The 17,232-nt window shown below is 34.7% G+C and overlaps 1 pseudogene; it reads left to right on the top strand.

Moving 5' to 3' along the window:
* The first annotated feature begins 800 nt into the window (after nucleotides 1-800).
* Nucleotides 801-8,617, top strand: LOC108998348 (annotated as a pseudogene).
* The last annotated feature ends 8,615 nt before the right edge of the window (nucleotides 8,618-17,232 follow it).

The raw sequence follows: 17,232 nt of genomic DNA, 5'->3' as shown, positions 1-17,232 counted from the left end.
GTTAGGATGTTTTATAAAGTTTTGGAAAATGAGGGAGAAAAATTTGAATAAAATTATTATAAAGTTGAAATATTATTAGAATATAATTTTTATTTTGAAATTTGAAAAAAGTTCAATTATTTTTTATATTTTATTTAAAAAAAATTTATATTAATTAAAAAAAATTAAATTTAAAAATTTAAAAATCTAAAAATATTTATACAAGATAAGATGAAAAAAAAAATATAGAAATGGATAGAGTCCAAATTGGGAGACAGAAATTGACAGTTATAATGAGGTGCCGAGGTGGTGGGAGCCGCCTCACAATCAACCAATTGTCTAAACTAAGTACTAAATGATGACTACGATGATATTCTTCACTGAAATTACAATCAACCAACTGTATAGACATTGCCACTTCAAACCAAGTAATAAATGATGATGACGATGATATTCTTCACTGTAGTTTATACAGTTTTGCAGGAGGCTGAGGAAAACGTACATTAATGCGATAGCGCCACTGATGAAAGATCAGTCACCGAAGAGTGAATTACAGTATGGAAAACTCCCATCTGTACCAACGGTACTCCGATCCTATGGATAGAAAACGTCGATACCATTATTTCTCTGTATGAGTAGCGCCATCCTTACCGTATTATGCATTAGTTTTGTATTGACCAACGGGATGACTTTGTCAAACACAGCTTGCTTTGTCGTCCTCCACGAACAAGACGATGAGGAAGACGTCCTATACGCGTGTACGTAGACTTATCTCTTCTTTGATATATAAGAATGTGTGGTGAGATATTTATTAAGCGCCCGCGCACACAGAGAGAGAAGAGATTGAGCATTGAGCTGGTAGAGAGAGAGAGAGAGAGAGAGAGAGATTAATGTGCAGGAAGTCGATCGGCATGAAGTTGCAGCTGCTCTTTCTGGCTTTGTTTCTCTCAGGAATTCACTTCATCGACTCATTTACTGATCCTAATGATGGTATGTTACATACCACGCCACCATATATATATATATATATGTTCGTTCTTCATCTGGTTTAACGTACAATTAATGTTTGCGTTTTTTTTTTTCATGATAATATCATGAGTGCTTTGATACATAATCTAGGAATACTGGGTTGTCTCTCATCAGTGTCAACGTCGATCCGCCCAAAAATTGGTTTCATGATATCTATTTTTGTTATAATAAATAATTTTCCAAGTCTGAAACTTTCTTTCTTTCGCCACTCGATCCTGATCTCCAAACTCAATAAAATAGCTCAGTAAAAAGTTTCAACTAAGCTCTAATGAGTAATTAAATGAATAATTATATTTTTTGTTTAAAGAAAGACGTTTTTGACACGTACAGAGGCATTTTAGATGCTTGCTAATTTCTATATTGAAATATTTTTTAGAGTTTTTTCTAAAATTTAAATTCAATTTAAATCCTAAGAAAATTAAATATTTTTAGATGTTTAAATTGAAATTAAATCTTAAAAATGATATTTCTTTTAAATTTTTATAGGGTTTTTTAATTTTGAAATCCCTTATTTTGTTTTCTTATGTTATTTCGATACATGCTTTTTTTTTATTGGCTTTAGCCAGCTTTCTGTTCATGTGCGTCGATGAATATATAGCTTGTTTTGTTTTCGGGTTAATGCTAAATAATATATATAATATATATAATATATATATAAATTTATAAATTTAGTTGGTCGATCCAATTCGGGATGGGAAATCCCTGAACTAGGACCGGACCGAAAAGTCTCGATCGGTCTAGGTCTTGGGTTGGTCCGGTCGGTTTCTCTGATCCGGACCGACCAACTTTTACCCCTAGCCTTTTTGTTGTACGGATTATATAGCTTGTTTTATTTTTGGGTTAATGCTAAAGGATGCTGCTAGTGGGCCACCCAGCTTTCGTTGGTGTACTGCTAGCTGAAATTTTTTATGCTTTTTTTTTTTATAAATTTTTGTTAAATATTTTGTTAATATTTTTAATTATTAAAAAATAAAAAAATATACCATTTTATTAATAGTCAATTCTTTAATAATTAAATGAAAAAAAAATAAAATACATGATCAGCAAGTTAACTAGTCCATTTATCATTTTCGTAATGCTAAAAGTGATCAATCTGGAGATCATTAGTCGATGATTAAACATTTTACTGGTGCATGAATGCAGTTGCAGTACTCAAAGCCTTGAAGGCCGCGTGGAAAAACACACCACCAAGTTGGGGGCATTCAGATGATCCATGTGGATTACGCGGTTGGGAAGGAGTTACTTGCAACAGTAGTACTTCTAGGGTTACTACCTTGTAAACATCTTCCCCTTATTACTGTCCTTATTCATGTTCTTCCGGTAGAAAAATTTTACATAACATCCTTACACCACACATCACATACTATATATATGTAATGTGTGGTGTAGGTATAATGAGTAAAATGACTATTTTTCTATATTGTCGTCTTCTTTCTTGCAAATTGGTTAAGAAAATACACTAACATTAATTTGCAGTACTCTTGACAGAACAATATACATTATATGTCTAAGATGGCTAGTTTGGTTACACAAAACTAAAATATCTCATTTTATATGATTATTATAAATTTTTCAAACTCCTGTATAAAATATAATAAATAATTCAATTTTTTTAAATTAAAAAAAAATTATATTAGAAAATTATATTATAACAATATTAATTTATTTAACTTTTAACAAATATCTCATCCCATATGAATTGCGTAACCAAATAAGGTTACTTTTCCTTTTGTCATTTTCATCCTTCTTCGTGATCTTTTGGTAAGTCCTTGTATATCCTTATTTTGAGGATTCCTTTCAAATCTATTCAGGAAATTATCAACGATGGGCCTAGAAGGGAAGCTTGAAGGTGACATTGGGGGACTTACTGAATTGACATCCTTGTAAGTACCATCATTCTTTCATTTTCTTTAAATAGATTTTGCCACTACTAAGTTGTTGAAGTATTGCTAACATTAATATTAAATTTCAGGGACCTATCATTTAACCTTGGGCTCACAGGTTCCCTCTCTCCAAAGCTTGGGGATTTGAAGAAGCTAAATTTCCTGTAACATCCAATTATAAGCATTAATAATCTATAATCTCTGGCCTATTTGCATATTATATCCATCAAACCCTACAACAGTGAGAAGCATATCATGTATACATGATTTTTGCCTTTCATGTTTCAGAATCCTAGCTGGTTGCAGCTTCACTGGTGATATTCCAGATGAATTGGGAAATCTTTCAGATCTCCGCTTCTTGTAAGATCTTTCAATGCTTATTATATATATAAGATCACTACATGAATCACAATGCCAGTAATTTTTCTCTATCTACTTTAGAAAAGTGTTAAGTACTTACAAAATCCGAATTACGTGATAGTTCTGATCTCGTTTTATCATAATATATTTTTTTATTTAAGCCTCAATTTTGATTGGTATGGCATTTTATCATGACAAGATGAGTACGTACTGCATGTCCATAGTTATTACTTTTATACCAACACACTCTCCCTCTCAGGGCTCTCAATTCAAACAACTTAACTGGAAAGATACCTCCATCTTTCGGTAACTTCGCCAAACTCTTTTGGCTAGACGTCGCGGAGAATATGTTGACAGGACCTCTCCCGATATCAGACTCCATGGGGACCCCAGGATTGGACCTTCTTTTGAAGGCTAGACACTTGTGAGTTTTAATCTTTTTCTTTTCCCAATCTTTGGTTCAATCTATTATTAAGATAAATACAATAATTTGAATATGTTTAAGGATACACAACGTTTATTATTGCATTCATAAAAGAAGAATAACGTGATCATGTCTTCAAATTTGCAGCCATTTCAATAAGAACAAGCTTTCAGGTCCCATTCCAGCCAAACTATTCAGCTCTAATATGAGTTTGATACACATGTAAGTTGATTCCAACTATTAGTTTATTTTCATGCATGCTTTAAATGCTTTCTTCCACTTCTAATTAATGCTTTCTTCAAAGACAGATTATTTGATGGAAATCAACTTTCTGGAAGTATCCCACCAACATTAGGGCTTGTAAAAACTCTTGAAGTTCTGTGAGTAAAATACACACTAATTTAATGACACATTGGTACTGTTCTTCAACTAGCCTTTTCTTGAGAATTAAAACTATTCCAACTTGCAACAGTCGGCTTGACAGAAATGCTCTGACAGGAAGTGTCCCAGATCTCAGCAACCTAACAAATATCATTGAATTGTGGGTACTTTTTCACAACATTTATATAGTGGTGGTTTTCTTTTAGTATATTCATATATACTGGTGGTTACCATCTTTCTCCTTCTTGCTATCGACTTAGGAATTTTGCTCAAAATAAATTGACGGGCGCTTTACCAAACTTGACTCAAATGATGAAACTCAATTACTTGTAAGTTGATGCATAGTATTGCATGCAATTGCCAATTTTATATATGTTCGAGTAATTTATTCTTTTTATGTATTGATGAATCGTGTACGATGGCTTATTTTACTAGGGACCTTAGTAATAACTCATTTGACCCATCAGAAGCACCAAAGTGGTTCTCAACCTTGCGAACACTCACCACTCTGTATGTCTTCAATCTTTCACAGATGAAAATTCCTCAAATTTTAGCAATACTTACCACTATGTGATTGGTGCACAGGGTTATGGAATATGGGTCACTTCAAGGGTCCATACCACGAGAATTGTTTAGCCTTCCACAATTACAACAAGTGTAAGTTGATATATTATGAGTAATGCTACGTGCATGCAATCGTGTAGTGTGCAAGCTTGCTATATATTATGAGTAATACTTAAGTATTGTGTAGTTATTTTGAAAAAGAGTAGGGTTTACTACTAAAAATTAATATTTTTCATGTGGGTTCTGTATTTATTCACTTTTTTCAAAATGATTACGTAGCGCTTGTGCACTTACACTGCAATTATCATTTTTCATATATTATTGGTATAGTTCATAAGAATATTCAGAAATAAAGAGAAAATATTAATTGTTAGTTTGATAACTCATGACACTCGATTTCAATTCTCAGGAAATTGAGAAACAACAAATTTAGTGACACAGTGGAGATGGGTTTGCATGAAAAGATCAGCCCACAACTGGAGCTTGTTGATTTACAAAACAACGACATTTCTCGTGTAATGGTGGGCTCTAAATACCATAATTCCTTAATGTGAGTGAATTCATGGCCCTTAAATGTTCAATTCGAAAATATGTTGTGTATTTTCTTCTGACCGTCAACGTCCTTCTTTGTCAATTTGATGTACTTCAGACTAAAAGGAAACCCAGTGTGTAAAGAAGATACTATCGTGGATACTTACTGCCAGCAAAATCAAAAACCAACAACATCCTATTCTACTAGCCTGGCTAATTGTGAAAGTACATCATGTCCTCCTGATCAAAGTTGCAACCCTGGGAATTGTGAATGCGCCTATCCATATAAAGGGACATTATATGTTGTAGGATCACTTTTCAGTGAATTGTCCAATGCAACTGTATTTAGCTTACTGGAAAATAGCTTGTGGGTGAACCTGAGTCTCCTTCCACGTTCAGTTTCTATTCTAAGTACCGGATTCAATTTTGATGACTATCTTTAAGTGCAACTGGCATTCTTTCCCTCAACCGGAATATACTTTAATCGATCAGAGATTCAGAAAATTGGGTTCCTCATGACTACTCAACAATATAGGCTACCTCTAAAATTTGGAGCCTATTTTTTTATTGCAGACCCTTATGCTTTCCCAGGTTCGAATCATATCTTTACTCTGTGTGTGTGAGAGTGAAAATTATATGATCTCTACCTGACAATATTGAAAATGTTCTTCAGCCAAACATGGAGGAACTTCTATTGGCACTCGTGTAATAATTGAGATAGCAACTACTTGTTGTGCCATTTTGGTTCTGGGACTCTTGGGAGTAGGGATATATGCTGTTCGACAAAAGAGACGTGCAGAAGAAGCCATTGGAATTAGTAATCCGTTTGGTAAATCATTTTCCTGTGATTGATTGTATAGTTCAAATTTAAGACTATGTATCTAAGGAAGATGAATGGAACATGATCATGCATGCATTTGTTGTCTTATATGGCTAATTTTCTCCATATCTCAGCTACTTGGAAATCAAGTGGCAATGATAGGAGTGGGGCAGCACCACAATTAAAAGGTGCAAGATTGTTCTCTTATGATGAACTCCGAAAGTGCACAAATAATTTCGCCGAGAGAAATGAGATAGGTTCTGGAGCATATGGCAAGGTATGTAAATCTCTCAGTATTCAGTCAAGCTTTTGCAAAATCCGCTTCCAAGAACTCATGTTTACTGATGCTTTTATCATGTTTATCTCTCCAGGTTTATAAAGGGTTGCTTTCTGATGGAGTACTAGTTGTTGCTATCAAAAGAGCTCAGCAAGGATCAACGCAGGGTTTACTTGAGTTCAAGACTGAAATTGAATTGCTTTCCCGAGTTCATCACAAGAATCTTGTTGGCCTTGTGGGCTTTTGCTTTGAACAAGGAGAGCAGATGCTGGTCTACGAATTTATGCCAAATGGAACAATTAGAGATAGCTTATCAGGTACGTACGTACATTATATTCATATCTATTTAATTAATGAGAAAAAATATTTACAATCATGAATTGTGTAATCGTCGTGTAATCGTTTTAAAAAAAATGAATAAAATATGAGACCCACATAAAAAATAAATAAAAAATTTTAATAGTAGATCTTACTCTTTTTTAAAGTAATTACGTGATAATATTTACGCACTTCACGGTTGTACGTAGAATTACTCTTAAATAATTACCTCTTTGCAAATATATAATATATAGGAAACTAATTGCCTAAATATATATGAACTGTAGGGAAATCTGGCATTTATCTTGATTGGAACAGAAGACTCTACGTTGCTCTTGGTTCAGCCAGAGGACTAGCTTACCTACATGAGCTTGCCAATCCTCCTATTATACATAGAGATGTTAAGTCCACGAATATTCTGTTGGATGAAAATTTGACTGCAAAGGTTGCAGATTTTGGCTTGTCTAAGCTAGTATCTGATGCTTTGAACGGCCAAGTTTCAACTCAAGTCAAAGGCACGATGGTAAGTCATGTTATTATAATATCTCTACCTGATCTCTCAAGAGTAGAGAATATTAACAAAAGAGTCTTAAGTATTATCAATAAAAGTTAAAAACCTACTTTTACCTGTAAAAGTTATTTTTAATGTCATGATATTTAGAATATATGTATAATTCGAAGGTAAAAAACAACTCAGTCATAGTCAATGATAGAGTCTCATAATTTTTGTATAGATAGTTAGTGACGGTAAAAAGTTCTTAAATCCCTAGACTTTCTACTTTTGCTAATCTGCCCTAAGTTTTATATATATTTTGATCCTTCTAGGTTTAAGTATTTGCAATTTAGCCCTAAACTTTTTTAAACTTTCCTAAATCTACTAGGATTTGGAGTCCAAAAATTCTATGTGCAGTCACTTTTGCAAACTCTTTACGCACTCTACTAATGTGATTGACTGTCATTTTTTTTAATACAAAATAACGGCTTTTCAATACAAAACTGCCATATAAATCATTTCAAATTTCTCCACTGTAAAAGCTGGTTTTTCTCTAAATCTCTCTCCATCATACACAACAATCTGCGCATTGTGTGGGTTATAGGCTCGTCTGCATAATGATTGTGGTTAACAAATTTGCAAGGTCTTGACCTCATAGAGAGAGAGAGAGAGAAAGAGGATTTTGAGGAAGTTGAGGCAACCAAATTGGTAGATTAACATCTATATATATATATATATAAACAAATTTTTATTATTTCATTTTCTTGTTCAAACATGGTATTGTAAAATTCAAAGTACTTGCATATCCTTCCAATCCGACAACAAAATTAAAAATGTCTTATGTAATGTATTTTTGACTTTGCATTCATTGGAATACTCTTTCGATTTTAATTTTTGCAAAATGCCTTCTACTTGCAGGGTTACCTGGATCCTGAATATTATCAGACTCAACAATTAACTGAGAAGAGTGATGTTTATAGCTTTGGAGTGTTTATGCTTGAATTGCTAACATCCAAGCGACCGATTGAGAGGGGAATGTACATTGTACGTCAAGTGAGAACAGCGATGAACAAGGATGACGAAGAGCACTATGGCTTGTGGGATATGATTGATTCATCCATTAGGGACACAACAAATCTTATGGGGTTTGAGCAATTCTTGAAAATTACTATGCAATGCATTGAAGATTCGCCTGAAGACCGTCCAACAATGAATGAAGTGGTAAAGGCATTTGAAATAATATTACAAAACGATGGGATGGCTTCAAGCACATATGTGTTGTCTTCTACAAGTGACCTTGGAGCTGCAAAGCCAAGTGCTTCTAAGCATCCTTATAAGGATGTTAATAGCATTGATACCTTTGGTTATAGTGGCGCATACACAGTCTCAACAAGAGTTGAACCCAAGTAGCCAATCCTCCCCTATATTTTTAATAATGAAGGGAAGAAACATAATTAATAACGTTTCTTACCTTATTTTTAATAGTATATCCAAGCATAGTATTAGCAACATAATTTCCTTTTATATTTTTAATTCCAAAGATATTCTTATTATATGAGTCGAGTTTTATACTAGTTCTATTATTTGTTAACTTATCATAATTTTTTGTTCATTTCTCATTCAATAGGTTGTAGAGCGCACCATCCATATCACTTAATTAATATAAGATTTGATTTGTAAGATTCAAATTTTAAAATTTATGTTTTAAGTTAAATTATGTTATGTAAACATTTTACTAGATGTGTTCTATACAACGGCTCGAGAATACGATTTTTCTTCTTTTTGTACAAATACCAAAACAAAAAATACTTTTAAAAAGTTATTTTCAAGCTAGCATATTTTCAACTCTACCTATATTATATCTCCACTAAAAATCTTAAAAGATAATTTAAAAAAAAAAAAAAAGTTATTCAAATCTTTCTCTCATTTCCAAAAATCTCTTAAACAAATATATCTCAAAATTCTCAAACACCAAACATTGGTAGCCAGTTAGGAGCATTGACATTGGCTTTATCAAAAGCCTAACCAAATGTAAAATATGATGAATTTCATTAAAACACATATGCATTGGATTAACTAAAGGGATGAGTGGGAAATTTTGAGCTACAGTTAATGGATGGGTTCCTTCAAATATGAATGGTTACTGTTCATCAACCAAATATATTTTTAATTCCAGTTCAATCCCACAATGGCCTTTTTCCTTCTTGGCTTTCCCTCTCCCACTTTATTTTCCACATCGCATGTTTTCTCTCTCCCTTTCTCTCTTTCTCTCGCTTTCGCAGTACACTAAATCGGCTGAGCATCTTCGATTCTTCACGGCTAAGCAATACTCTGGCTTCCTCCCACAACCTTCTTCGCCGCTTCACGCAACAAGTTCTCCAAGCTCGTAGATACTTCAATCACCATAATGCCTTGCATCAAAGGGTTAACGAGGATGAATTTGTCGCACGGGGTTGTTGGTGTATCGTCAGATTCTTCATTCGGGGGCTCCTTCATGTAATGTTCATGATATCAAGAACACTACTACACTACCAGAAATACCAAAACACACGAGAATTCACAAGGGAAGATAAAACAAGATTACACAACAAGACAAAAACTGGACTTCAATGCAAGATTCCCTTTATGAATCTTGATAGGGAATTTTCGAGGAACCTCCAACCTCCCAAACTGGACTGCTTTTATACATGCAGAGCATGAAGGAATAACAAAACGCAAGGGCTCAAAATGTAAAACACACCTTATGACTCCTAAAGACAAAACGCACCATTTAACTAAAAGCAAAACTTAGGACTCTACAAACAAAACAACACCAACAAACTTCTATTTACAATATGCAGCGTATTACTTAAACCAAAACTCCTTGTTTCATCCTAATGGCAGTTAAAGTCATTACTGCTTCATCCCCTTCTTGCTACCCCTCTTCACAGCAACACAACACCTTCTTCCTCTTCAAGAACCTGCCCCCCAAGCACTTGTGACCATTACAAGATAGTGCCCACCAAATGAGGATATAAAGACATCGGTTTGTACAATAATTCCCAAGAGTTATCCTCCATATCAGCTCCTACCCACTTGATTAACACCTCAGTGGCATCATGGTCACCAACTTTCTCCATTCTTCTCTCAAGAATCCTTTCAGGCTCAAGTTGAACAACACCTTCATCATCAACTAGATGGATTTTTTATGTGAATGGCAGTTTCAACTTAAGCAACTGAATCAATTCTTTCAATAACTTGAAAAGGCCCATAGTTTCAAGGAGCAAGTTTCATGTTGTCTCATGGCCATTGATTTTTTTCTATAAGGTTGAAGTTTTAGAAAAGCTCAATCTCCTTCCTCAAAAGTTATTTCTGACATTTTCCTGTCAGCATACACCTTCATTCTATTCTAAGCTTTACTCAGGTTTTCTTTCAACAAAGACAACACTTGTTCTCGAGTCTTCAAGTGCTGATCTACTGCATCATTAGCAGTAGTACCTGCTACATAAGACAACAATCTTGGTAGTGGCATTCCATATAAAGCTTGAAATGGAGAAACACCTGTGGAAGCATGCACAGTTGTACTATAATGCCACTCAGCCATAGGTAGCCAAGTACTCTAGCTTTTTTATTTAGAGCCATTGTATGCTCTCAAGTAGGCTTCAACAACCTTATTTAAAGCCTCAGCTTGACCATCAAATTAAGGATGGTAAGCTGAGCTCATGGCCAAGATAGTATTCTACAGTTTAAAGAGTTCTTGTGAAGATAACATCACGATTTGATACAATGGTCCTAGGCAGACTTGAAAACCCAAGAGCAAAAAACTTCCGCCACTTTAGATGTTGTGTATGGGTGAGACATAGGAAAGAAATGACCAAACTTGGTCAATCTATCCACCGATGTGAAAATAACTGTCATGCCAATAGAACTAGGAAGACCCTCAATGAAATCCATAGCAATATCAAGCCAAGGATTCTGAGGAATAGGCAAAGGTTGGAGCAACCCTGCTGGAAGAACATTTTTAGACTTGTTGACTTGACATATTTCACCAATTTCCTAATATCCATAGTCATACCAGGCCAAAAAAAAAAAAATCAATTTTAGCTTTTTGTAGAGTCTTATGGTAACCCACATGTCCTGCCTCTAGATTGTAGTGGATGTCCTACAATACTCTCTTCTAAAATGATGAACCTGGAATAATCACCATTTTGCCTTTTCTGAGAAGAAGGCCTAGCTGCAGAGAAAGCTCTCTAGGAACTTGTTCCCCTTTCTTCAATGCCTTGATTAATTGAGTAATGTGAGAAGACTCTGAATACCTTTGCTTCAAACCAATTATCCAAACAGGTGTAGGAAAAGATATCAGTACCAAAGTAGTAGAATCTTTCTCTATCTTCCTTGAAAGTGCGCCAACCACTTTATTATCTCTCCCCCTTTTATGCTCAACTTTAAAGTCATATCCCATGAGCTTTGAGATCCACTTGCGGTGTGCTTCTGTAGCTATTTCATGCTCCAACAAATGCTTTAAAGCTTGCTAGTCAATTTTGATCTTAAATGGCTGACCAAGTAAGTAAGGTCTCCATTTCCCCACTGCACTCACAAGTGCTATAAATTCTTTGTCATAGGTTGACAAAAGAAAGGCTTTACCTTTAAGTGCCTTGCTAAAATAAGCTATAGGTTGGCTGTTGACTCACTCAAAAATAAGCAGCACAAAGGCTATCCCAAGTGTAGGAAGATGTCGCGTAATAATTAGGAATAAATTCATAGATCGTCTCCGTAGGGAAAGTTACTTAAATCAAACTCGTTTAAAATGGTAAAAGTATTTACAAAGAGAAAATAAAAATGGTGGTATGTGCAATGAATGGAAGAGTGCAACGAAAATGAAAAAGGCACTAGTCATAGACTAGATTCATATTTTTGAATTTTTGAGTGTTGAAATGAAATGAAAAAGACTAACAAATTGAAATTAACAATCAAATAATCAACTAACATGAACAATCTTAATTAATCTGAAAATTAAACAATAAAACTGAAATTATTTAAGTCTTAATTAAACTTTAATCGATCTAACATGCAATAAAACTAAGAGATTAATAAAACTAAGATAAGAATTAAACTAGATTATAAAGTAATTGATAAAATATGAACTGAAAATTGAAAAGCCTCAAAATCAAGATTCTAGGGTTCATCCTTGTATTCAAATCACAAATTCTCAAAATTAATCCATAGCAATTGTAATCACTGTTCAATGAAAGCTTAAAAGAGCAAGAAAAATAACGATATTAACTAAAATAAATAACAATTAAATTGCCCAACTTCTAAGTCAAAAATCTCAAAAATATTCCATAGAGTTTAAACTAGAATTAAATAAAGAGTAGGGAATGAAAAGAGCAAGTCAAATGAATGGAGATGAAGGTGGTAGGCAATGGAGGAGAAGGTTGGAGCGGTAGTTGGACCCCAAAGGAATTCTTCAAATGCGCGGCCTTGCTCTCCAAAAGTCCCAAATTTCATGCTAATGATATGCTTATATAGGGTAAGAAAAAAATCATAATGTCTTCATATTCCCGCACATAAAATTGCTTAAATTTTAAGACTCCACTTGGCAGCCACATATGTACTTTATGAGTTTGAATTTAGAAATCCTTATTAGAAACAACTTTGTAACCCTTTAATATAGCTTTTCAATACATCAAGAATCGTATCAATCCGATATTTGAGCGGAAAGTTATGATTAAAATACCAAAGTGTATCCATTCTGTCTCCTAAAACATTTTGGACTCTGATCTTAATTACTCTCAAACCATATCATTATCCTTATTTGAAGAGTTCTACACTCGTTGAAAGTTCTTAGGTTGTTCCAACATCTTGCCAACTTGAAAGTCCTACACTCGTTGAAATTAGAAATAAAATAATAGGAATTATAAATAAAATAAAATAAGAATAATAAAATATAAAAAATATGTTATGCATGTGAATGAACATTGTTCAATTAAATCACAAGTTATAAAATTAAGCATAAATCATGCTATTAACCAATTTAAATCACAACTCGGATTTATTCATCTTAATAATTTTTCTATCTAAAACCAATAATAATGTAATGAAATAAATAAAATATATTAATTTTAAATGTATAAAATATGCAATAACTCAGCTCAATCAGTTGTTCTGCAACAACACATCCACCAAATCAACTCTTGAGGCATCACATTTGATGGAAAATTCTTGAGAAAAGTCTGGCAACTTCAAAACTGGAGGATGAGCCACAACATGCTTGAGTTGTAAAAAAGCTCTTTCAGCCTTCTCAGTCCAATCAAAACAATTCTTTTTTGACAACATGGTCAATGGGGCAGCTATTGAACCATAGTTCTTGATAAACTTTCTATATTAACTAGTTAGGCCTAGAAAACCTCTTAAAGTCTTAACTGTTTTAGGAAGAGGCCACTATATCATGGCTGATATATTGGTAGGATCTGCTTTCACACCTTCCCTAGATATAATATGGCCTAAGTAGTCAACTTCCATGACACCAAATCTACATTTAGACCTTTAAGCAAACAATGTATGTTGCTGTAAAACAAATAGTACTGTTTTCAAATGCACAAGATGTTGAGTTAAATCTTGGTTGTAAACCAAGATATTATAAAAAACTACTAAGACAAATTTTCGAAGGAAAGGTTTAAAGACATAATTCATTAAACCTTGAAAAGTGGCAGGTGCATTTATAAGCTCAAAATGCATTACTAAGAACTCATACTGACCTTCATGAGTTCTAAATGTTGTTTTAGGAATATCTTCTTCCCTCACCCTTATTTAGTGATAACCTAATCTTAAATCAAGTTTAGAAAAATAAATTGCTCCATATAACTCATCAATGAGCTCATCAATCACAAGAATTGGAAATTTGTCCTTGACAGTTTCCTAATTGTGAGCTCTATAGTCCATGCACATCCTCCATATGCCATCAGCTTTCTTCACCAAGAGGACAGGTGAGGAAAATGGATTTTGACTTGGTCTGATCACACCATTAGTCAACAAGTCTTGCACAATCTTTTTAATTTCTGTTTTTTTATAGTGAGGATACCTATATGGCCTTACAGATATTGCAGCAGTGCCATCTTTTAAGACAATTCGATGATCAAATTCTCAAGGTAGAGGCAACCCAACTAGTTTCTCAAAAACAGACTTGAACTGTTGCAGAACTTCTTCTACTTCTGGTAAAGGCTGCATCTTCTCTACATTAATCTAAACTGCTACAAGTTGTAATAGCCAACCCTGCTGCCCAATGAAAGAAGACTTCATCATGTGAACTCCACCTTCTCAGACAACAACCCTTGCAGAAACAACTTCTTACCACCAACCTCAAATTGTGTTGACATATTTGTAAAATCCCACTGAATATGATCCAATGTTTTAAGCCATTGAACTCCTAATGCAATATCACAACCCCCAAGAGTCAGAACATGAAAGGAACCAGAAACTTAGTTCCTTGAACACTAATCATTTCCACACATCTGCCTTGACTGATTATGCTAGTGCCATTTGCCACTTTCACCTGAAGACTCCATCTTCAACCACCTTCAATTTTGCTGCTTCTACCACCAAAGGATTTAGGAAGTTGTGAGTACTTCCTGAATCCACAAGAATTTCAACAGAAAATGAGCCTATTTTGCCCAACAGTTCCATGGCATTACTGTTAATATAACTAGAAATAGCATGGATAGAAACCTCATGTTCCTCAGTTCCCTTCTTCACCAATTCATTACATTCTAGTAGCAACTGAGCCTCAACTTCATCCCCACTGTCAACTAACTCTTGCACTTCACTACTTTCCCCAAGTAAGAAATACACCCTAGGGTTCTTGCACACATGATTAGGATTCCACTTTTCCACACAGTGGTAACACAATCCCTTTCTTCTTTTTTCATCCATATGAGAAGAATTTACCTTCTTCAGAGGAAACAAACTCTTCTGGCCTTTATTAGCTTGATCAACAGGCCCCACATAGTCAACTGGCCCTTTCTTGAGGATGACACATGCTCTTCTTGTAACTTTCCCAAACTAAAAGCAACCCCAACATTCAGTGGATTAAACATCTTCACAGGAATTTGAATGTCATCTTTTAATCCACTTATAAAGGGACTCATCTTATGCCTTTCAGACAAGCCTTTAAACTTATTTGACAAACTAACAAAAGTAGTTTGTTTCAACCTGGTTAAAGCTTCCATTGGGTCATCAAATGCGGATGGCCCAAATATTCCTTGCAATGCCACAGCTAAAGACCCCCAAGAATTAAACTACCCAGAATCCAAGGCATTTTGGTACCACACCAATGCCTCTCCTTCCGTATGGTGCGATGCCACCATTAGCTTCTAATGAAAGGATACTTAAAAAAGATTGGCCTTAAAGATCCAACCAGCTGGATCATTACCACTAAAATGTGGAAAATCCAATCTAAAACCCCTTTGAAAAACACTACTCTCTTCATTATTTCTAGGCTCATTAGACACCTCCCTATCTCTACGAGAATTGACATTAACAGATTCAACCAAAGATCTCAACATATCCGAAACTTGGTCTAACCTTTCTGTTATTCCAATAATTGCCGATAGTTGATGCTCCAACTGCACCATTTCTTGTTGCCTTTGAAACCCTCCTTGCTGACCTTTCAATGGTGCACGCGTACCCTCTGCCATCAGAATCTCCTTGTAAGGATCGACTACTGTTGATACCACTTGTAATGTTCTTGATATCATGAACACTACTGCACTACCAGAAACACCAGAACACAGGAGAATTCACAAGGGTAGAGAAAACAAGATTACACAATGAGACAGAAACTAGACTTCAATGAAAGATCCCCTGTCAAGATTGGAATCTTTGAATCTTGATAGGGGATTTTCGAGGAATCCCCAACCTCTCAATCATATTAAGCTCAATGATCAAAGTATCCAATTTACACATGCCATGCACTGCTTTTATTCAAGCAGAGCATGAATGAATACCAAAATGCAAGGACTCAATACGTAAAACACACCTTATGACTCCTAAAGACAAAACACACCATTTAACTAAAAGCAAAACTCAGAACTCTACAAAAAAAACGACACCAACAAACTTTTGTTTACAATACACAACATATTACTTAAACCAAAACTTCCTGTTTCATCCCAATGGTAGTTAAAGTCGTTGCTGCTTCATCGCCTTTCTGCTACCCCTCTTCATAGCAACACAACGCCTTCTTCCTCTTCAAGAACCTGTTCCCCAAGCACCCGTGACACTGCGCTTGTGAGTCTCTTACTAGGCTGGTGAATCCAAGGATCAAGGGTATGAACAAAGAGTGGTCTCAGCTCCTCACCAGCCTATCGAACATGGAAGAAAGATCCAACACCTTGGGCTCATAAGCCATAGGATTAAGAACACAACCACAACCCAGAAACACCAAAATACAGAGTCAAGATTTTGAAGAGCGTGAGAGGGAGATTTGGGTAAGCACGAGCTGCAGAATAATGGAGATGGAAATAGGTGGAATTGGGAATATAAAAGGTAGGGGAGGAGGTGTGTGCCCACAGGAACCGTTAGGTTGTGGAATGATCTGGAACTTGTGAGCACTAAAGAGAAGTCTCACTTATCATTTCCTGCCTTTTCAACATAGACTTTTGCTCAACCAAACTGTTTGTGACAAACTGGGAAGAATGAGGAAGATGAATTCAACACTTGGCCACTCTTTGTTCTGATGATGGGTGTTAAAAACAACACACAGGTAAAATTTAAATTTAGCCTTAAAAAATAAATTGATTGTTTGATTGTTGGCTATATTGATATGAATGTTGTTTTATTATGTTGTGACTTCAGTGTATTGTGAATTGTGACTTGATTTTAATCTGAAGGTTGGCTATATTTAGATGTTTGATATTTATTTTGTGTGCATTTTTAACTTGGAGCTATTTTTAAGTTCAATTTTAGTGGCACAAGGTATGATGAAAACAACTCCAAGTTATGTGCTTGTTTTTAATTGAATTTTAAGTTGAGCTCAGTTAAGTGAGCTTAAATTCTTTCTTTTATATTTTAGATGGTTGGGCTGGGAATTGATTTAGGTAGTATTTGGACATCCTGATTCAAGTGGTTATTACACATAATGAAGGGGGGAAAAAGGGTTGGGTTAGAGATAGTTCATTGAGGTCTTGTACAAGAAAC

Source organism: Juglans regia, chromosome 6 (genome assembly GCF_001411555.2).
Source record: "Juglans regia cultivar Chandler chromosome 6, Walnut 2.0, whole genome shotgun sequence".
Lineage (NCBI taxonomy): Eukaryota > Viridiplantae > Streptophyta > Magnoliopsida > Fagales > Juglandaceae > Juglans > Juglans regia.
The sequence above is the reverse complement of the archived record's forward strand: the minus strand, read 5'-3'. Positions and strand labels throughout refer to the sequence as shown.